Source organism: Tamandua tetradactyla, chromosome 15 (assembly GCF_023851605.1).
Source record: "Tamandua tetradactyla isolate mTamTet1 chromosome 15, mTamTet1.pri, whole genome shotgun sequence".
NCBI lineage: Eukaryota > Metazoa > Chordata > Mammalia > Pilosa > Myrmecophagidae > Tamandua > Tamandua tetradactyla.
Window position 1 is genome coordinate 21,872,556 of NC_135341.1, and position 23,923 is coordinate 21,896,478.

Genomic DNA, 23,923 nt, shown 5'->3' on the forward strand with positions numbered 1-23,923 from the left:
GAGCTGAGAATTAACATCAAGGGATTGAGAGAACCTTCTCGACCAAAAGGGGGAAGAGTGAAATGAGACTATGTGTCAATGGCTGAGAGATTCCAAACAGAGTCGAGAGGTTATCCTGGAGGTTATTCTTACACATTAAGTAGATATCACCTTGTTGTTCAATATGTAGTGGAGAGGCTGGAGGGAACTGCCTGAAAATGTAGAGCTGTGTTCCAGTAGCCATGTTTCTTGATGATGATGGAACAATGATATAGCTTTCACAATGAGACTCTGTAAATGTGAAAACCTTGTGTCTTATGTTCCTTTTATCTACCATATCAACAAAAGAGTAGAACATATGGAACAAAAATAAATAATAGGGGGAACAAACGTTAAAAAAAAAAATAAGGGCATCTTTGCAAGTATATCAGGTGTCCTTTGTATCTGAACCGCCTGCTACCGCATACCCCATCTCCATCCAGTTGGAAATGTTGCCCATACTAGGAATGCTGGGGGTGCCGAGTGAAGGCCAACAGCTCTCCCCATTATGGATGTGTAAACTGTGAGATGCCCCCAAATTATTGCTTCTGTACCAGAAGCAGAGCATTACCATCTACCCAGGAATCAAGAAGAGCACCTCTTTACATTGCTAAGGAGTCCTCAAAAGTTCAAATTCACTGAAAACTTGACTTTTTCTTTTACCTATACTAGTGACTTTTTTCATCTTACAAACCCCAAAACAGAAAACTTAGAAAATAAAATTATGCAAAACAGAAAAAAATAGAAATCACTAACAATCAGAACAGTAAAAGAAAACACAGAACCCATATCTCTATTATCCCTTTTTTCTGTGAACTATATATACACACATCCACGTACTTTGAAAAATGAGATTATACTGTATACATGGTTCATGATCTCATTTGCCCAATTAATATGTTTTTTTAGCAAGTAAAATAGTTTTCTCAAAAGCAGTCTTCTCAGAACCCCAAATTTACCCCCGAGACAAAAGGAGATGCTGACTTTTCGGGGAAGGAACACAGAAGGCGAGAAGGAAGGAGCCCCAGCTCAGCTCCCTCTTCTCTCTCTCTGTCTGCTTTCTGCTCCCCATGGGGGTCCTAAGCACTGCAGGACTCAGCACAGCAGGTTTGAAAACTCTCTTGTTCTTTTATATCATGCCAATCCAAAGATCAGAACTTTGAGGATGACTATCTCCTCCAGGATAAAAATCATATTAAAAGATCCTAGGAGCCATGATGATTGAAACTATCTCATTTGTTAAAAACCCAAGAACAGCAGGCGATTCCAGGCTGTCTTGTCCCAGGCTAGAAAAGTATCCTGGACCCTCTTCAAGAGCAGATCACTAAAAGAGAACTGGGGCCAAAAGGAAGGTACTTGGTAGTTTTAAAACTCTTCCCTAATTTTAAATAGACAAATATGTTTCAAATGTACACTCCCTACCGTGAAAAAGCAAATCCTCCAAAAATGAACAAGAAGTTGTTGGTTGTTGTTGTTGATTTTTAAAACAAGCGGAGGGGCTCTTCATTCCATCCAAGCATAGACAGTTCTGTAGCAAGAAACAGATGGCCCCCTTCTTCTCTGCCCTTTAGTTTTATGACTGCAAGACTGGGAGATTTGTCAGCAGTCGCAAAAGTTGGCTTCATCCATCATGTGAGGCAACGCCTCAGCCGCAGCAGCTTGTCTTTTTTACATTTGGGATCTATAGCTATGGACTAAGCAAAGCTTGGTGTTTTCAAATCAGAAGCTGATGAGTGATGCGAGGAGAGACAAAATTAAATAGATCCTTCCCTGCTCCCCATTTCTTAGTCTGTCTTGTAGCGTGTGTGCGTCAAGCTGGAATTTATGTCACTCGGTGAAAATTCTGCTCCAAAGGTGAAATTTATTCTTCACAACAGCCTCTGGTAGAATGAAACCACCTGAGTGGTCCCATTTAATGACTTCCAAGGTAAATAGGGCCACAGCTTCTTTATCTTGCAAATGTTCCCTGAAATCTAGGCAACAAGATTTCTCAATTCTGTTTTAACTTCGACATTATTATACTATGTGCCTTGTTTCCAAGTCATTTAAGTGCTCTATTCCTCTGAGATCATAATGCCACTTTACGTATTCCTCCAGGCTTACTAAAAAGAGATTCTTGAAGATACTTACATGGGTGGGTAGTTCTCAACCCTAGCAGCACCTTAGGAGCACCTGGGGTAGTTTAAAAAAAAGAAAAAGCCATCATCGGGGTGCAAGGGTAGATCAGTGATAGAATTCTCACTTACCATGTGGGAGACCCAGCTTCAATTCCCAGCCCATGCAACAGCCCTAGTACCCACCCCCACCCCCCCACCCCCACCCCTGCACACACAAAATTCAACAAATGCTGCTGCAATAATGGGATAGTCACATGGAAAAAGAATGAAATGTGACCCCACCATACAGCATACAAAAGAAAAAAAATGCTAGTATCAAGCCCTAATGATGCTAAAGTATAGCCTGTATTGAGAAATGCTAGCCTTGATAAACCCATTCAGGCTTATCCTCATCTTTCCCTGTCTGCTCTCTTGTTTGTTTGTTTTTTATAGCTCTTAACCCACAGACCTCAATTTTTTATGCCTGTATAAGGCTTTCAACCATGAACTGTAAGTTTCTTAAGGAAAGAGATTGGTGCATAATTCATCTTGGTATTCCCACCATTTCTTGACCTGGGTTTAAATATTAGCTTCAAGACTTATTAGCTGAGCTACATTGGGCAAGACCCTTAGTTCTTCTAAGTCTCTGTTTCCTCATCTACCCCATGTGGACGAGCATACCACACTGTGGCCTAAATGAAACCATTTACGTTCACCTTTCAGTGCCCAATACGTAGTCAACCCAGATCAGCTCCTCAATAAATGCTCCCTGAACTAAATGCCTCTGGTGTCATCTTTCTTTAGTTGGATCATCCATTCAAAACATTTTTTGAGCCCTTCCTGCTATGGTTTTCGGTGTTTGGGATACGGTGTTGATGTAGTCACAGAGCTTACACTCTAGAAGAAAATGTCTGTGATTTTATTTAATTTTTACAAACACCTGTATGGAATATCAGACATGCTTTCTCATTTCCAACTTAAGTGAGAACCCAAAGGCTGCGAGAGAGTAAGTGACTTACCTAAGGCCACATGATGATTTGATGATAAAGCCTGTCTGTGGTCCAGGTTGCAAGACTTCTACCCAATGCTCATTCCAAAGGACAGAACCCAATCAGTGACTGTGACAAAGGGACTGTTGTCACAGAAACAGCATCATGGAGGGGATAAGAATGTAGGCTCTGAAGTTGGACTGCTTCTGTGAACCATTGGCTCTGCCACTTATTAACTGTGTGACTTCGGAAAATTTCTTCTACTTCTCCATACTTCAGTTTCCTCATCTGGAAAATGAAGATAATGATATTTACTTCAAAGTTTTTTCATGATGATTAAGCATACATAAAGTGCTACATAGTAGCCGGCACAGAGCGCTCAATAGATATTTGCTATTATGATGCTTATTATTATTATAACTGTGATTTAAAGTGTTTAGTCTCAACAAACTTCCAGGAAAATGGCTGAATAGAGTAGCTCGAGATTAGCCCTGCTCCAGGGAAAAGTGAGAGAAGGGACAGGAGGGCAACTGAGGCGGCGATTTGGAAGTGCAGCTGACCTGGGAGAGCCTTCTGCGCCACATGCGGCAGCCCTGGTTGCAGAGGCTGAGGAACTGAGAGGCAGAAAGCTGGAGCTTGGTGCGGAGCCTGAGGGAGTGCACAGAGGGAGCCGGGGACTAGGAAGTAAGCCAGACTGTGTTCGCTCCATGACCCATCACCTGCTCCCATGACCCCATCACCTGCTCACATTCCCCGTGCTCCAGGAGCCTCCACCCCACCAACCCGCAGTGCACGTACCTGCCCCACACCCCCACCCCACATGCACTCCAATCCACCTCTCCCGCTAGCCTCCGTAGCACTACCTCCCCCTCCCTGTTCCCTGCAGACTGTTGCTAGCACATAAAGGCTGCGAACACTAACCTCCATACCAGGCTACCCCTGCCCTCCAGCAATAGTGTCACACAGCCTCACCCCACCCCACCCCTGAGCTCTGCACATCAGTTTATGGCACTCCTAGGCCCCTGCATGCATACGGGTCCCCAGTCACATCATTCAGCTCTGGAAACCACACTTTACAGCAGTCCTGGAACCACACATGTACACAGCCCTCAGCCTCACTTCCTAGCTCTGAGAAAGTGCTGGCCTGCATAGTCAGGTCACATCTGCCCCCAATCCATAAAAGCATAACGCTGACCTGCTGCCACAGCTCTACACATGCGCACAAAGGGCCCCATGCCTTAGACCGGCATACACCAGGGTTATTCCCCCAAGACCAGTGCGCCTGCACAGCCACATCCTCCCTGGCCACTGGGCACCCACATGCATAAGCATCAGTGTAACACCCCCAACCTGCGCCTATACCTGCCCTGAAACAAATCATTATACTGAATGCCCCACCCTGTACCCTGCTCCCTGCTGTACAACCATCCAGCAAACACAAGGTCTTAGACTATAGATGTAAAGAAATCAACTCCCAAAGTAAATCAATCAAGATATTTACATGCCGTGAAGACAGCAGAAATCACTAAGCATATCACAATGCAGACAGATACAGGCCTGCCTAAAGACCAAATTAAAACATCAGAGGAGACACAGACATTGGAACAACTAATTGAAGATGTTCACACAACTCTACTTAATAAAATAAGTGGGATAGCAAATGACATAAAGGAGATCAAGAGGACAGTAGAAGAGCATAAAGAGGAATTTGAGAGAATAAATAGAAAAATAGCAGATATCACAGAGAGTAAAGACTGTTGACCAAATAAAAAACATACTAGAGGCAGACAACATCAGATTTGAAGAGACAGTAGAAAGGATAAGTGATATAGAGGTCAGGATAACTGACATTGAAGACTCAAAACAGCAAATGGCAAAAAAGATGGAAAATTTTGAATTGGATCTCAGGGAAATGATAGACAAAATAAAGCACACAAATATAAGAATCATTGGTGTCCCAGAAGGAGCAGAGAAAAATAAAGGGCTAGGAAGAGTAGTTGAGGGTATAATGGGGGAAACTTCCCAACTCTCATAAAGGACATAAATATATAAATCAAAGAAGCCCAACGAACTCCAAACAGAATAAATCCAAATAGGCCTTCCCCAAGAACATACTAATCAGACTGTCAAATGTTGAAGAGAAGCAGAAAATCCTGAGAGTGGCAAGGGAAAAACAATCTACTACATACAAGGGGAACCAAATAAGACTGAGTTCAAACTACTCAACTAGCACCCTAGAGGCAAGAAGACAGTGTATGATGGATATAATTCAAGATCCTAGAAGAGAAAGACTTCCAGCCAAGAATTCTTACCCAGTCAAATTGTCCTTCAAAACTGAAGGAGAGATTAAAGTTTTCACAGATAAAGAAGTCCTGGTAGAATTTGTCAACAAGAGACCAGCCCTTCAAGAAATACTGAAAGGAGTTCTGTGGCCGAAAAAACAAAACAAAAAAAAAAAACAACAGGAGAGGTAGGTCTGGAGGAGGGCACAGAATTGAAGAGTACCACTAAGGGTAATTTAAAGAATACAAGGAGAAAGAGGGAAAATAATATATAGATCTGACAAATAAAATGTAAAAGAGATGATGGTGGATTCAAGAAACACCTTTTCAGTAATAACTTTGGATATTAACAACTAAACTTACCAATTAAAAGATACAGATTGGCAGAATGTATTGAGAAACATAATCCAGCTATATGCTGCTTACAAGAGACTCATTTTAGACATAAGGATACAAACAGATTGAAAGTGAAAGGATAGAAAAGGAGTTTCCACACAAGTTGAAACCAAAAGAAAGAAGGAGTCACTGTACTAATATTAGACAAAATAGATTTTAAACAAAAGACATCATAAGAGACAAAGAAGGACACTATATACTAATTAAAGGGCCAATTCACCAAGAAGATATAATAATCATAAATGTTTATGCTCCCAATCAAGAAGTTCCAAAGTAAATGAGACAGACATTGACAAAACTGAAGGGAGTGATAGATGTTTCAACAATAATAGTGGGAGACTTCCACCACTCTCCTCTACAGATAGAACAACCAGACAGAAGTTCAACAAGGAAATAGAGAAGTTAAATAACTTGATAAATGAATTAGAAAAATACAAAAATAAAATATAGGGGAGAATATTTTGAGAAATGTCAAAATGCTATTTTATCAAAATTTGATTTGTTTATTTGTTAACAATTAAAGGTATTCTATAACTTGGAAAAAAAAAAGTGATTAGTCTCTATTAAAAACTGCCCAAGAATTTAGGAAGGCTCCATGAGCTGATGTCAATAGAATGTAGGCAAGTTATCAAGCAAATATCCTGAGTTATAGTTTTTGAAATGTACACGCTTTGTCTACAATTGTACATCCAAGAAACGCAACTATTCTGATATTTGTCTATATAAAGGAATAAATCCTCCCCAGCAAATTAGAATAGTTCCCTGGCCAACAGTTGGTGAAATCGGAATTTGCACGAGGATATGTGAGGATGTTATACATCAGCTTATAAAAGGACTGACTGGATAACAGAATTATTATATGGAGTCTATAGCTCGGGCTTGCATGAGATGGTTTCTTGTGTGTGTGTGTGTTTTTCTGTTGTAAGAAGACTCTAATCAGGTTTCCATAGAACATGCGGATTTTTATGTTAGGAGAGAAATGTCCCGGCCCAGAATATCCCATCAGTCAAAGTGATAGCTTTGAAATCATTGAAAAAGCCATGTATTGAAAGGTTTCTTAAATCATGCCCATACAGCTTTAGAATCAATTTCCTGTAGGGAGAATTTGTTTATGACTGAGTGAGTTTGTGGGGTTTCTAATTTAGCTTCTAGCATTTGGGGTAGCCATTATCCCATCACCTGTTTTTCCCTGTATTTACTCTACAATGCAAAAATGAGGAGGGGAAAACAAAGACAACAGCACAAGTATTTTAAGCATTTTCCTCATTTGGTGATAAGAATTTACCTCATTTGGCTGATAAGAATACCCAAGAGGGGGGAAAGATTGCCAGCAGATGATTATGATTACAGTGTGTATTAAGAAAAAGCTTTTAACTCAGATGGGGGTCAATGTTCTCTTTTATGTCGAAGATGACTCTGATATGTAAAAATATCAAAACATAGAAAAGCAACTTTGCTGTCTTACTGTGGGCTAGAAGAGAGAATGATTTTCAGAGATCATTAGTTGGATCTTTGAAGAGATCCAGAAGATGAGAGCTCCCTAGGTGCCAGGTCTCCACTGGAGAATGAGACTGATGAAAATGTTTATGGTGTCCATAAAGGAAAGAGTTCAGTGTCATGTGATAGATTTCTTAATAAAACTAGGCACAGGACACTATAGGCGCACAGGAAGGAACCCACTTAGCTGGTGATGATGGTGGACAGAGGAGAAGGAAGAAATTTCAGGAGAAGAGATGTCCCTATTTGTTGACCTGTTGGCTCTTGGGCAGGAATAGCTCCAATATTTTACAATCAAGTAGATCTCCCCAACTTCTCATTTCTACCTTGCATTCTTCACAGTATGAACTGTGTGTTGTCCTGCATCAAAGAGGGGCTGTCAGAAATGGATAGGGTACTCACTGACCTTAGGTAAAAAGCCTAGAAAGGTCATAATAAAAACCCTGTGAAGGATTGACTTGTTCATTATCCTTGGCCCAGAACCCAAGAAGCATATGTAGCAGATGGTAGGCTCTTAATGAATAGCCCATGCGTGGTTAGATGTTGGACTTTGAGCTTTATCAAAGTGTTTTCACATTGATCCATTCACTAAATCTTCACAATAATCTATGACATGGAAAAACTAATAATACGAGGCTGATTTTTTATGCAAGAAACTAAATTCAGAAGGTGAAAATCTTGCACATTTTTAATCTTAAACCATCAGGCCTCTTAAATCTTGATATGTAACCATTTTCATTAATCCCAAAACTTTTTCCTTGGATAATCAGACTATTGTACTTCTACATAGTCATTGAACTCCATTGCCTAGAGGGACCCTGCATATAAAAGATGAAAGTAGATCGGATTCATTCTCTTGGGAGTGGTGGGGATTGTGGTGAAATGGAGCATGCATAAGTCAATCAAAGAAAATCAAAATCAAATTCTTAGAAAACACAGCCAGAGATTCTTGTTTATTGATAGAATTGGGTCCATAAGGAGCCAGTTGGCAAGCTCATAATGAAAACAAATGTAAGAGAAGTCCTAAGGAGAAGAATAAATAAAAGAGAGAATTTTAAAAAAATTTGTTACTGTATATTTGCATATCATTAAAAGCATACATGAATAAAGAATCTAATCTGCCTCCCCAACTGCAAATACATAATTAAATTAAATGGTGGAGATTCCAGTAACCTATGCTTTCTGTTTGTTTTTAAAAGAACTTTTATGGCAAATGCAGGGTTATATCAGTGACCAGATGGTCATTTGCCCAGTTCCTTGGTGATAATCTTACCTTTCAGTCCAGCTACTTTAAGGTACTCTCCCTGGTAATGACACTGTTTTATGGAGACCATCCAAACCTGGTAGATTATACATTTGATGACTTAACATGGCAATATGGTAGATAAAGCACCAGAATTATCATTGAGAGACCAGATTTGAGCCTTGGTTCCATGACTTACAAGATATGTGACACACTCCTGCAGCCCTGTCATATCGGTGCCTCTCCAAGGAAGAGGGAGGGTACTACTCTTTTAGGATGCATTGGACAATAGAATTGGATGAATGCAGAGTTTTGACTGTGACAATGATTAGACAGAGCTATTGGCATATAAGGGGTGGGAACCCAGGATTTCTACATGCCCTGCAATGCACGGGAGATCCCCACACAATGAAGCAGTATCTGATCCAAAATACAGGAGTTACCCCTTTGAGAAACAGCTCTCTAGGCAATTTATTTATCCTCCGAGAACCTGATTTTCCTCATTTATAAAATTTCTTACTGAGTTTATAGGATTATTGTGAAGATCAAATGAGATAATGTATGTGAAAGTGCTTTGTAAATTCTAAAGCACTGCATGCATGTAAGGTATTATAATGATTACTCTAAGTGGGAAAGAGAAGCAAAGTTCTTTATAACAAATTGTGAACTGTTCACATCTGTAATCTCCCTCTTTTTATTTTTTTACACAGCTTAATCTGGACCATCTGGACCAAGATGGTTGTTTTTATCCATGAAGATTTTCTGGTTTCTCTGCTCTTAGGAAAACCCTCAGTCACAGGATGTTTATTTTGGAAAGTGTTAACTGCGGTGGTGATTTACCAGCATCTAATTTAATATCAAAGCTACTCAAAAGAGTAGTTTCCCAATTATTCATTGAGTCTTAGAAAGATCTAGGCTTAGAAAAGTCTACATAGCATATATAGCCTATTTGCCAGGTGTATTAATTTGTAGTCTGAAGACAACCAGTCTGAGGTCTGACTCCACCCTTCCTCACTGGCGATGGCATCTTGGGCAAATTAATTTACCTTTCTATCATCACTTACCTATAAAGTGGGGATTAAAGTACTTACCTCTTGGGTGTTGTAAGGGTTAAATGATGTATCTTTGGCATAGCAGGTGTTCTCAATCAATATACTTTCACTTTGCCCAGCCCCTAACATTTGCATGGAAAGTGGTCGTCCTGGTCTGTATTTCACACTTCACTAGTGATGGAAGCACTCATCCCATTTTCAGACTTCCTGGAAAGATGTGGTTAGGAACTGTAGCATACTTCCAGTAGCAGGATAGAGAGGTTACTTAAAAAAATTGGGAGAAAAAATCAAGACATAGCCTCCACCCAGCTCTGCAGAATATTGGCCGATCTTTGTATGCAAAATCAAGTTGTCTACTGGGAAGGCCGTGTGTCATATCAAGCGTCTCATCAGAACCATTTACAGGCAGTCAGTTGATGTGAAATTCTTGGCTCCCGATAACAGCTTAGGTGTATTTTTAAATATCCCGTCTGGCAGCTCAGGAGAGAAAAAAAAAAAAACTGGATAGGCAGCAATGAGAAATATTCTTTCCAACAAAGATTCCTCTCCCCTCCCCAACCTGTCCACCCCTTTCGAGGAAGGAATAGGTTGAGAGATGCTGTACCAAAATAGCAGAATGGCCCGTTACCTAGTAACCACACCTAAGGATGGGTGCTAGACATGCCCACTAATTACCAGAGCAAGGAAGCCCTCCCTCAGAGGGTGGCTTCAACGGTACACAAGAGCATCCTTGCTGATCAGTGACTTCTGTGACAGTTTAAGAAGGATGTGAGAGCCTCTCTCTGTCACTGAGTTACCGTTCAGCTGCTCAGGAGCTGTGGGGACTTGGAGTCCCAGGAAGGGATGGCATTTATGGATATGGAGTTGTATGGCCCCAGATTACCTTCCCAAGACCACTTCTGCCCTTCTTACCATGACACCAATTTTTTTGAAAGTTTTCTAATTGTGGAGTCACAAGCAGTTGTAAAAAAAACAATAGAGTGGCCCCATACACCTTTCACCCAATTTATCACATGTGCCACATCTTGCATAACTATAGGAACCAGGAAATTGGCATCTATATAATACATCAATTTATTAAAAGTTCACCTGTTTTGCATCCATCATGATACCGATTTTATGGAGCCATAAACCTGCTCTCCTAGTAAAACAAATCCTTCTAATATCAAAGGGAGAATTTTTTATCTTTCTAGGTAATTCTGATTAATTAAAAACATGGCCAGATCAAACACTTGTGTCTCAGACATCTCTCAATACCTCCTAACTCTCTCGCTTCTACCTCCACTGTTACTTCTATCTCTCACTCAGGATTCTTGGAATGAGGTAAAGAGTTTTATCTCAAGACCACAGTGTGATGTAGGATCCAGCACAGCAGCGTGGGTTTTAACTGATTATAAGCCCATGGCCTGCTTATGGTCAAGAGGCTAAAATCTGAATTCTTTGAGATCAGGGAATTTGATAATCCAATTGTCACTCCAAGCTATTCACCTGATAACTTACCTACTGCTGAAACCTGACTCGGTGTTTCCATTACCTCGGAGACTGAGGGCAGAAGAAGAGAGTTTGCCTGCAGCTACAGCTGCAGACATAGGATGGAGCATTGCACTCCCTGCATGGGGAACTGTTTTGTTTCTGGGCAGGACAGAAGCTGTTTTCAAATCTTGCAATTATGGCCAACGGTGACTGTGTTGAAGGCTGCATGGAAAGGGTTGGGGTTGGAAGCCTAAAAAACTGGAGTTAGAATCCCAGCCCTATTATTGACTGACTGACAAATTCCTTCCCCTTTCCTAGTCATGCTTTCCTCATCTTTGAGAGATGGGATATGGAGATGACAATTGCGTTTCATAAGGCCATTTTGAGGTTTAAATGGTATAAAGCAGTGGTTCTCACAGATGAGTGTGCGTCGGAATCACCTGAAAGGCTGGTTCTAATCCACGCTGCTGGACCCCACCTCCAGAGTTTTGGATTTGATAGATCTGGGGTGAAGCCTTATCATTTCATTTCTAGCTAGTTCCCAGGTGCTGCTGTTGATTTGGGGGTCACACGTTGGGGACATAAAGTGCCTAATAAAAGGGCCCAAACTCAGAGAGCTAGTTGCTTTCCAAGCTAATAAAGAATGGGGCAGTCCCCCACCCCCACCCCACAAACAACATTTCTAGAAACTGACTGTCCAGAAACTTATCCCCAAGATGGCAGGAGACCATGTATAAATAAGAATTATAAACTTCGAGGCTGCAAAATTATCAACCATATTTGACAAGTGTACATAACCGATTTTGATATGACTCAGTTTAGAGGTGATTTTTCAATCCTAAAAGCAAATTTAATTGGGGGTTTCATGCTGCCTGTGTGTGCATACGCTTGTGTGTGCTCACGTGCATGTGCACCCCCTACTTGGCTGCGGATGCCAGCGCCACCCCCTCCCCATAGTCTAACCACACAGGCCTACCCTATGTGATGTTTTTTAGCATGTGTATGTGGGAGAGAAAGTGGGAGAAGGATGCCTGGGAAAACAAGTGTTCTTAGAAGAACTGCAAAGAACCTCTCATTAGAGGAGAGAATTAAAATGTTTCAGTCCCTGAGCTGTTCCCTTTAAATATAATAAATTACATCAGTTCTTGATAGAAGAATAAACTGCAGGCTCTGGAATTATCTCTTCTGTCCTTTAAAAAAAATGGTACTTTGGTATTTTGCTTGTGTTATGAGTGATATAACACCCTAAATGTTATTTTGTTTTCCGCCATGGGTGTTTTTTGTAAGAGAGGGACCCAGGTGTAAACCTGAGGGATTATTTTAATAATCTGTGCCCTGATTTCCTGGCATTGCGTAAAAGCCTTGATGTCTTTTATTAGCCTACTCTCCAGACACCTTACATGCTCTGACTTCTAATACTGGAGACAGCACTCACAGAGCCTACGCTAAAGCTCACATTTAATGCCATAGGCTCAAACTTGACTTCCAGATCCAAAGAACTATTGAACTCCTTGCTACCACAAATGGTAGAATCGACTCCATTTTTAATAACTCATAGCTCTGTTGAATATTCATGCATTATACTTTCTGTCAAAGACCTGGCTGGGCTTAGGAATGTATCTGTGAAGACATCAGCTTTTTTTGAGGTTATTGCAACAGGTTCCAATGACACAAGCTGCAAAGTGTTTCAGAATCATGAGATTTGCATAATGATGGCAATCTCAGCTTTGGATATCAGTTTGCATTTGGTTCTTTGTCAAAGTCCTTCTAATCTGAGATCATGTCAGGTCATTTTCCCCCTTGTGCATTATGTAGTGTATGCAAAAAGCAGAAGTCAGATGGGGAAATGACAGCAGGAGCCACGACTGGAAAATATGGGCAATGTTAACCTTGGGCTGTCCAGTAACTTATAAATGTGCAGCTCCCGAAGGTAAGCAATGATGCAATTGACTGGACTCCTGAGCCTTGATCAGTTCATTCCTAAGGAAAGACAACCAGCAGCAATTGAAATAGTAATTGCTTTCTTTTATTCAAAGAAATCATGGAGGAGATGATTAAACAGAGCAAGGCTTACCTCCTCCAATGCACCAGAATAAATACAGTTTTCTTCTCTCATAAGACTGTAACTGTCAGTCAAAGAATTAAGTCTTTGGTGGGGGCAAGGGGGAGCTAGCCTTAAAATGTATTCAAATTTGCAAACTACAGCTGTGCATTTTTAGTCCTGGAGCTACAGACTGATCTTGCCCCCTCTTTGAAGTCTGCTGTTTTATTAGCTGTAGGCTCTCTGCCCCCCACTACTTTTCTTACATTAACAAAATGATATTTTAAAAAACTCACTTAAAAATAGTACTGCATTGAGTCACCCAAAGAGGAAATATAATTAAGGAAACCATTTATATTACCCTCAGTGAGGAAAAACTTTGAAAATGTGATTAATTTTGGAATATATGAGTCTGTTTTTTTCATCAGAAATGCAGCAGTGTGTATCTAAAACTGTTTTTTCCTCAGTCTTTTCAGGGTTTTGAATTACAAGGAGGCTGTTTATTCATTTATCAGCTCAGTTGAGGGCTGAGTGTAGGTTCTGAATCTTAGCAGCATGATTATGCCCGTTGATTTAAGTCTCACCAGCTGAGTTAGTACAGCCACAAAATGCACATTGTTTTCTCATTAGCTGTCATGCAATTGTCTGCCACTATTAATAGTTTGAATAGGTAATAAATATCCCTGGAGAAACCACGGGTAAGGGAAAGAATAAATGGCGTGTCATTTCTCCTGTGGTAACAAAAATGAAGCATTTGCAAGTTTCTGACCATCATCAGTCATGGCTCTCACTTCATTATTTCAACCTTGACGTCTGGATTCCTGATCTGTACACTCAATTTCTTTCCACCATTTCCCTGCCTGAAAACAAAATCCCATCAGCCAAGACCATATATTTTAATGAACAAGGGAGGGCAAACTAATCAGCCAGTTAATATATTGAAGTAGGAAAAAATCTGTTCATCCGTCCATCCCTCCATTTGTTGATTGGTTCATTGAAGTGCCTGCTCTGTCTCATGCTTGGCACTCAAAACACAAAAGTAAATAATGAGGACTTATCCCCTACCATCTTGAAGCTTACACTCAGACATAGAAGAAAAAGTCATTAGATGTCTTATGGAAGCAGCATAAAGAGAGTTACAAGGAAGATGTGGTAGCAGAATTAGAAGAGTGACCCCCCAACCAATGACTCACACTTGTATAGTCCTTTCCCCTGTGTGTGTGTGTATTGTGTCAAGGGGGGGACCTGTGAGTATAGTAAGGAGTCACTCCCTTGATTATGTTAAAGTGTATGGCAAAGGGGAGATGATTCCAGTGGGCCTAATCTCAATTACCTGGGACCTCTGAAAACAGAACGTTTTTTCCAGCTGCCACACAGAAGGGAAGGTCAGAGATTCAAAGTGTGAACAGGATTGGTGTCCCTTTGCTGGCCTGAACATGGAGGGGCCCCAGGACAAGGCCTCTAGGAGCTCCCTTGCAATGGAGACCGCATTCCTACAACCACAAGGAGCTGAATTCCTGCCAACATCCCAAATGGACGTGGGTCCTTCCCCACAGCTTCCAGGTAAGAGCCTGGCCAGCCAACACCTTGACTTCAGCCTTGTGAGACTATAAGCAGAGAATCCATTTGTGCCCACCCGGACTTTTGGCCCACAGAGCTGTGAAACAATAAATGGGTGTTGTTTTCAGCTGCTAAATTTGAGGTAATTTGTTATATAGCAGTAGAAAGTGAATGCAGGACAGAGAAAAGAAGTGCCTAACTGCCAAATCTGAAGTAGTTTCTCTGAGAGAGAGATTGAGGATGAACGAGTAGGAATTTTATCTAACAGAAGAGGGAAAAAGCAGGGAGAGAATGACATATGCCAAAGTCCAGAGATGGAAAACAGCCAGCTGCATTCAAGGAACTAAAGTCTTTTAGGCTTCGTCCTTCGGTCCTGACAAGTTTGTCCTTACAGAGCTTGCATTTTAGTGAAGGAGATTAAAAACACATCAACAGAATGAGAGATGATAATTACAGTTTATAGGGCATGCTGTGGAGAAAAACCACAGGACCAAGACAGAAAACCACAGACTATTGGATGGAACATCAATAACAAGAAGGAGAGGGATGGGCCTTAAAGCTGGAGAAGTGGGCAAGGCAGATCCAACAGGAGGCTGGGATTGTCTGTTTCTCTACTTGTAGAATCTTTCCCGAAAGTCCTGTCCCTCTTACTTAAAATCACAGACACACAGTAATCATACTGCTGTAATAATCTCAGCACCCTTGTATAGTAGCCACATGCACCTCCTCATATTGAGGCTAGCCGAAAACATTCTAGACCGTTCCTCTGACCTAACACAGGATTTTACCCCTGGGGAAGCAATTGTAGCTTGTATAGAAATATTGGGCTTTTATTTTAACCATCTTTTGATTAATTTGTATCTCTCTCTTTCTCTCACCACCCCCATTTCTCTCTTTCTCTCTCTCTGTCACACACATGCACAGATTGTCATTAATTTAACCCTAACTCCAACCCTTGCTACCCCCAAATATTGAAAGCCTTGTTACCAAGTTCTTTGGGGTTGGAGCAAAACATGGAAATCATTTTGCAATGCTTAACTAAATTTTTATTTTATGTTCCTTGCTATGATGGCCTACAAGCATAAATTCGCTTTGTAACCATATTTGGGAAGGTCTTTCCTTTTATTTTATTGAGAAATAATTTTACATGTAGTGGAATGTGCAGATATGAAGTGTTCAATGAGTTTTGACAAATGCAAGCACCAGTGTAACCCGTAGTCCTGTCAAATTATAAAACATTTCCATCACCATAGAAAGTTCCCTCATGAGCCTCAGTCAATCCCTGCCCACACACAGATACCTCCATCCCCTAAAATCAACCACTATTTTTAGCTCTTTCACCAAAAATTAGTTGCGCCTGTTCTAAAATTCTGTATACATGAACACATACAATATGTGGTCTTTTGTGTCTGGTTTCTTTCACTCAGAATAAATGCTCTTGAGATTCACTCATGTGTCTATTAGTAGCTCTATCAGTAGTGTGTTCCTTTTAATTAATGAGTAGGATTCCATTGTACCATTATAATACAACTTATCCATTCTCCTCTTGATAAACACATGGATTGTTTCCAGTTTTTAGTTATTATGAATAAAGTTGCTATGTACTTTATTTCATTCTTATACATGTTTTTCTGTAGACATATGTTTTTATTTCTCTTGGCGCAACAGCTGGGAGTGGAATTGTTGGCCTATAATGTAGGTATATGTTTGTCTTCTCTGCCAAACCATTATGCAAAGTAGTTGTACCATTTTACCCACCTGCCAGCAATGTTTCTGAGTCCTGCTGCTCTCCATTCTCTCCAACATTGGTTGTCAGTCTTTCTCATTTTAGCCTTTCAAATAGGTATATAGTGGCAGCTCATTGTAGTTTCATTTGCCTTTTCTGGATGACTAACAATCTTGAGCACTTTTTCACATGCTTATTAACCATACAAACATCATCCTTTGTGAAGTGTCTTTTATCCAACTTTAAAATTGGGTTGTCTGGCATTTTCATATTGAGTTGTAAAAGTTCTGTCCCTGGCTCAGCCTTCCTTAAATGTTTGAAAAATAAGTCTAGTACAGGTCTCTATGTGACTGTGATGTGCAGACAAGTTTGAGGACCACTACATTCATGGATAAGTTGTTATTTGCTAAAATTTCAACCATACTCAGAAACATGACATTTTATTTTCACATCCAAACTCTTGCAAGATGATTATTTGTTACTAGTCAAGGAAAAGACCTTTGAAAATGATTCCCAGGGTGTTGTTTCCTTCTCCCTCTGGATAGGCACTGAACTGTTTTTTTCTTTATTTTTCTTTATTTAATTTTGACATGGGCAGGCACTGGGAATCGAACCCAGGTCTCTGGCATGGCAGGCGAGAACTCCACCACTGCACCACCATCGCCCACCCAGCACTGAATTTTAATATCTAAACTTCAACTAGAAAATTCCTAGGGTTAGACATGGTCACTTAAACCAAATATTACTTGCATGCAAGGTATTACTATAGTTATTCAAATTCCACTGAGCCCATTTGTCACAGCATCCTAACCCACACCCTGTTTTTCCTCCCTCAAAGGGATATGTGGTTATGTAGACATTTGAACTTGGAAGCTTATATACAATTTGGCATTCTTTTATAAATAAAATTGGTTGGGAAACAACTTGAACCTTGTGTTAATGTTCACAACATAGCAATTTGTCTAGCAGACAACCCCTCCTGACCCAAAATGTTAGGCTACTCAATAATTCCTTGGGCCTTCAAACTGATTTTCAGAGTACGCTGTACATGCTATCTGCTTAAGTAACTCTATTTACCCATGAAAAAGAAGATTAAACAAAGCATTCCATTCAGCTATTTAATAAAACTCTAGACATTTTCTCTTTGAAGAAAGCTCCTGTCTTAGAAGTTTTGATCCTTGGTTCATGGTTCTAGGAGGTTAAAGAGCTGAAGAACCAGAGTCTTCAAGGGACTAAAGAGTTCTACTGACTTAGGCATCTGAAAACGTGCCAGTAAATTATTTCTTTTCTCCAAGGAATCCTGCTGACTTAATAAGTTAATGCAAGGATGGCACATAGAATACATCATATGAAAATGCTTCTCAGTATGATTGGAGGGTCCTGCAGGGAGGCTCTTCCTGTCCCGTGGTAAGCATGCTGCAGTTGATTTATGATGCCCAGCCTCCCAAGCAAGAATGTACCTCTTCAGTGCTGTGTACTTGACCTTTCAAGACATGGGGTTGTGAAGTTATCCAGAGAGCAAAATCAAACAGATTATATAGTGTCTATCAAGTATTCTGACATCTTGATGCTTAGAAAGGCTCATTGGTCAATTTTTGATTCTACAAATAAATGAAAGGAGATTTTTTTAAATCCCAGGGAAGGGAGATTTTTCAATCCTCAGAGATTTTAGATAACCTTTTCTCCAGTGACCTCCTCTGTCTTTGCTTTTTACTTTTTGGGCTTGTACCATTTCATGTTCTTTCTAACAGTTCAAGGTTGAGAAAGGCAAAGAAAAGTTCAAACCAGTCTTTCACGTCATTTGCAACTCTGGCTGCAACATTTTGATAAGGACAAGGTGGAGGAAACCCTGGGCTTCAATGCAGCTCTGGGTCACTGGTAGATTTCCGTTTTCCTTGTCACTGCAGACTGCAGAGATTTAGGAGCTTGCGAATTAGCACAAGAGTCTGAAATGTGAAAGAACTGATGGTTGTGTCAGCTTTGATTGGTTTACTTCAGGAGAAATGAACCATTTTTAAAACTCCTGCAAAAATTATGAAGCTTTCTGAATGCACAGCTTCTTACAATTCAGCCCAATGGCAGGTTTCTGCAAAACTAGTGGGCTCTTCTTATCTAGAAGCACCAGAATGGTTTCATTTAGCCATGCCTGCTTTTAATTTTTTTAAAATTTACCCTCAAGGAAAAATTGCTTCCTTTTTCTCAGCAGGAGTAATATGGAATAATGTGTTTGCTCTAAATGGCTGTCCTAAACTGTAGATGCATTGTTTTTGTTTTTGTTTTTTTTCCAAGTTCTCTGCTGTAATTTCCATATGATACTTTGAAATGAGGAACACAAGTTACATTAGTGGGAGGCAGAGGCTAATAAATGACCAACTTTTGTAAGCAACTTTATTTGAAGATGGGGAAGGGGTGGAGAGTGGGGGATAAGCTCTAGATCCAGAATATAGTCAGTTCCTTGGGGACTGAATCCAAAATCTACCGCTAGCTTACCCTTTTCCTAAAAGGTGCTGGGCACTCGAATTGGGAGAAGATTTTTTCCCACCACATGTAAGGTTTTGGTATACGAAACACATTTTTTGTCCCTTTAGCCATACCTACATTTCTAATAAATATGCTAAGGCAAGAGAGGGTCAGAGAGGCAGGCAAGATGGTGGCACAGGGAGGTGTGGAATTTAGTAGGTCCTCCAGGGCAAGCTAGTAAATAGCTAGGAACTGTCTGGAACAACTGTTTGGGGGTGCCCGTGACCAGATACACATCACACACCAGTCTGGAATGGATGGAAGGGCTGAGATCACAGCGCTGAACTAAATGGAAATTTAGTAGATTGTGGTGGTGAATGCATAACCGTGTGATTGCACCAGGAGCCACTGACTGTTTCTTAGAATGGATTGTATGGCGTGTGAATAAAGCTGTTTAAAAAATAAACAGAAAGATACAAGTGCTGGAGAAAATGTGGAGAGAGAGATGTACCTATGCACTGTTAGTAGGGAAGTACAGCGGTCAGCCACTCTGGAGGGCAGCGTGGTGGTTCCACAGGAGGCTAAGTATAGGGTTGCCATATGATCTTGCAACCCAATTTTTAGGTAGAACTGAGAGCAGGGACATGAATGAACATTTGCATGCTGGTGTTCATGGTGGTAATATTCACGATTTGCAATGGATGGGGAGGCTCAAGGGTACATTGGAAGGGTACATGGAAGAGCAAACTGTGGTGTATATGAACAATGCAGTAATGGGTGGCTGCAAGAAGGAATGAAGTTGTGAGATGCAACTAAGTGAAGGAACCTAGAGGACATTGTACTGAGTGAAATACACCAGAAGCAAAAAGACAAATATTGTAAGGCCTCACTAATATGGACTAACTATAATGTGCAAACTCTGAGAATTGAACTCAAAAGCACAGGTTATCAGGGAAAGGTTATTGTAAAGTTTCCTAGATTGTGGGCTCTTACAGAAGTCACATCTATTCCTGAGTTTTAACTGATATTTCTAAATTCGGAGTTGCTGAGCTCTTTGTGTGTAACTGGTTGTTCCCTGGAACTTTGATCCCTGAGACTCAGAGGTAGAGTTATACAGCTCTGAAAGTCAGCCTTTATTTCTGTTGAAGAAGCTGAACAGATTTCTAACTCAGACTTCAGTTAGAGATATGAATGAAATGGACTTGGTTAAGACTAAGGTAAATCAAAATACAGAGTAAAGTATGATACTGACTTTACTTAAAAACTTCAACTTCTGTGTGAGACCAAAGAAAGAAATGTTTATTTGGTACAAAATTTATATTATCTGTAGCACATTGATTTAACCTGTATGGCCAATTTATTCAAACAACATAATTACATGGAACCTTGAATAGGGAATGAGATCTTGTCATTTTGTACTGATTAATGTAATACCTCAATACATCCCAGAATGAATTGGGCAGAAAATAAAAACGTATTTGCAAAGTCCCCTTGAGGGACTGGGGGAAAAGGTGGAAATATTAAACTTCCCCACCTGGAGAAAACCTGACATTCTTTCAAGCATTAGGGACTCCCAGTTTAATAAGCCAAGCCCTCTATCTTGGGGATTGCCCTTATAAAACTTATTCCTGCAAAGAAGAAGCTAAGCCTACTTATAATTATGCCTAAGAGTCACCCCAATAAAACCCCTTTTGTTGCTCAGATGTGGCCCCTCTCTCTAAGCCAACTCTGCAAATAAACTCACTACCCTCCCCCCTATGTGGGACATGACTTCCAAGGTATAAATCTCCCTGGCAATGCAGGACATGACTCCCGGGGAGGAGCCTGGCCCTGACATCATGAGATTGAGAAAGCCTTCTTGATCAAAAACGGGAAAAGGAATGAAACAAAATAAAGTTCCAGTGGCTAAGAGATTTTGAATAGAGTCGAGAGGTCATTCTGGAGGTTATTCTTATGCATTATATGGATATTCCTTTTTAGTTTCTAGTGTATTAGAATAGTTGGAAGGAAATACCTGAAAATGATGAACTGTAATCATTGCCTTGATTCTTGATGATGATTTTATAACTTTATGGCTTTTACAATGTGAGCATTTGATTGTGAAAATCTTGTGACTGACACTCCCTTTCTCCAATATATAGGCAGATGAATTAGAAAAGAAAGCTATAAATGAATATAAATTACATGATGGGGGGATAAGGTATATATGATATTTTGGGTATTCTTTTTTCTTTTTCTTTTTTTTGGGGGAGTAATGATAATGCTCAAAAATTGATTGTAGTGATGAATGCACAGCTGTATGATGATACTCTGAGCCACTGATTGTAGACTTTGGGTGATTATATGGTATGTAAGTATATCTCAGTAAAATTGAATTTTAAAAGGTAGAGTCAGAGAATATGGCAAATGTTGCTTTAAAATCTTATAAAAATATACCCATCCCTCTGTGATCACTCTTTGTGGCTGCTAGATGAGTAGAGAAATCTGATCTCTCTTCCAACTCAACTTGGAAAAAAGAAATGAGAAATCAACAATAAATATTTTAACAATTCAAGTTCCCAACAGTATCAAGAAAATAAGAGAATATTTTGGGAGCTTCAGAGGCACCCCATATCTGTTCTCATTGCATCAGAAAAGTTTGGTTAGTACCAAGTCTCTCTTTCCAATGATTTGCTCACTTGAAGAAGAGAGAGAAAGCTCAAGAGTGAGGGAAAGCAAGAAAGAGAAAGAGAGAAACATGAGTGGCAGGTAAGGAGCGAAGGAGAGATAAAATGAAAGACACAGAGAGAATAAAAATACCTATTGCTAAAAAGCCATTCGAGTTGTTTTATCTCAGCTTAGCATTGAGTAGTTTTATCTCAGCTTAGCTAGAATTTCAAAAAGGCAGAATCCAGAGGCAGCTTTAAGTGACCAAACTGTAACAGAAACATGTGAGTCAGGAATGTACGACACCAAACTTCTAGTTTTCTCATGTGTCCAATTAGTTATATGCAACTGATATTGAAGTATAATTTACATATAGAAAATTGCAAAAATTCTACTTGTACACACCACCGTACTCTGCACCCAAATGAAGAAGGAAGATGTTACCAGCACCCCAGAAGACCCCTCCTGCTGCCTACCAGTTACTCCCCCCACACCAAGGCTAACTGTTCTCCTGGCTTCTAACACTGTAAATTAATTTTTCCTGTTTTGAAATGTACATAAATGAAATTACATGGTATAAGGAGGCTTGTGTCTGGCTTCTTTTACTCAACTTGTTCGTGAAAGGTGCCCGTGTTTGTTGCACATGGCATTAGTTTACTTGCGTTAATTTTGTGCCATATTCCCTTGCTTGACCATACCAGAAATTTTTACCCATTCTGTCTGCAATGGGCATTTAGGTCATTTTGGGTTTTGGCCTATTATAGTTTGTGTTGCTATGATCAATTTCATATGGTCTTTTGGTGAATATATACATGCATTTTTTGTCTCCAGATATTTTTCAGATTGTAGGAAGAGCCTCACAAAAATCTAAGTAACATAAATTTAATTTTTTTCAGAAAACCTTATGTATCTTAAAAAGAAGGCCAGAACATTTTCAAAGTTAACTAGCTCTGCTAAGGGAGGGACCAAAAAGACAGAAATAAAACAGAACCTATTGTGTGAAATGTGTGTCAATGCAGAGCCCTCAAAATTGATTTTGCTTTTAAAATGTTAAAATTTGTTTAGTGATTCATATCATCGACTAATTGCTTTGATCTTTGAAGTAATGAGAACAGTTGAAAGAGGAAAAGAGTGGGTACTCACTGTACCCAACAAGTTTCGTGGAGATAAATCCCAGTGATTGCAGAGCACACAGAACCTCTTCCAGCCTCATTTGAAACATGTTCTTGCAACAAGAAGTTCCTGATGGCATGTTCAGAATATGGCTCACCAGTTTTGAAGGAACTGCAACTTTGAGAACTACGGTAGATGAAGTCCTCCTACTAGTGTAGATTTGTCCCTGGAATTTGATTAGACACTTTGGAAAGTTATAGGCCTGTGCTGAGATGTGCTGAACATCAGATTTCAAAGACTTAGTTAAGCTGAAAATATCACAAATATGCATCATACTAATGATTGTATATTGATTGCATTTTGAAATGATACTGTTGCGCTTATATTAGGTTTAATATGTTATGAAAATTAACTTCATCTATTTTTAAACTTAATTAATGCAGCTATTAGAAAGTTTAAAATGACACATGTGGCTTGCATTTCACTTCTGTTGTGTTTATAGACCTTCTTCCCATCACCTTCCAGAGACTGGTGATTCAGCTCAGAAGGCAAGGAGTTTGACAGATGGGGGCAAATAGGTTTTTACTGATGATACATTTAATGGTTGATATAAGAGCGTACTTTCTACATCTACCCACAGATTCCACTGTAGCTGTGGGCTTAGGAAGGGTTGCAACTATCTCCTACCTTATAATTATCATAGTTCTTAGCATAACATTAGTAGACATTTAAGAAGTGCCATGCATATGAGTGATGTTATGTGGCCATTGCCTCTGGTTGAAGAGAATAGTCCCATGTTTCATTCTTTCATTCATTCAGTAAGAATTTATTGAGCTTCTGGCAACTGGACTAAGCATGGGAGTTTCAGTGGTAAAGAAAACAAAGCTTCTGTTGGAGAGAAGGGCAGCGTCCAATGGAAGAAAGAGGCAAGAAAACGAAGTGTATGAAAAGTAGAAACTTTTGGGGGGCGTTAGGCAGCCTGACCAGATTTAGACATCTTGACCAGTGCCCTTCTACCTCCACTTGTTCTCCCTAGAAACAAGCTATTGAATTTCTTCCAGGGGGTCAGAGGATCAGAAGGCTCACCAACCAGGAGTGTTCCTGCACCCACGTACATAAATTGGCTGCCTGAAAAACCAGGCTTTTGCACGGATACCTTGGTGTGTTGTCTCAAATAGAGTGATGCAGAATCCACTCACACTGAAAATTCAAAAAAAAGGTCCCACAGCAGTTTCCTATAAGAGCAAATGCGTAAGGTCTTTTAGATGATGACGAGGGCGACTTTTGACCTCTCTAATTATTCCCCGTTGCTGGGGTGCATGATGCCCATG

At 40.1% G+C, this 23,923-nt stretch overlaps 1 protein-coding gene and 1 long non-coding RNA gene across 3 annotated transcripts in view; one reads left to right on the forward strand and one right to left on the reverse strand.

Annotated features, from left to right (window-relative positions):
- CADPS (calcium dependent secretion activator) overlaps positions 1 to 23,923 on the forward strand; it is a 494,336-nt gene that overhangs the window by 49,533 nt on the left and 420,880 nt on the right. The gene's annotated exons all lie outside the window — the stretch shown is intronic.
- LOC143657884 (uncharacterized) lies at positions 816 to 9,731 on the reverse strand. The gene is made up of 3 exons (XR_013163009.1): positions 9,613 to 9,731; positions 3,134 to 3,391; positions 816 to 2,190 (listed from the first exon to the last, which is right to left on the reverse strand). It is a non-coding gene; the product is annotated as an uncharacterized LOC143657884 (long non-coding RNA).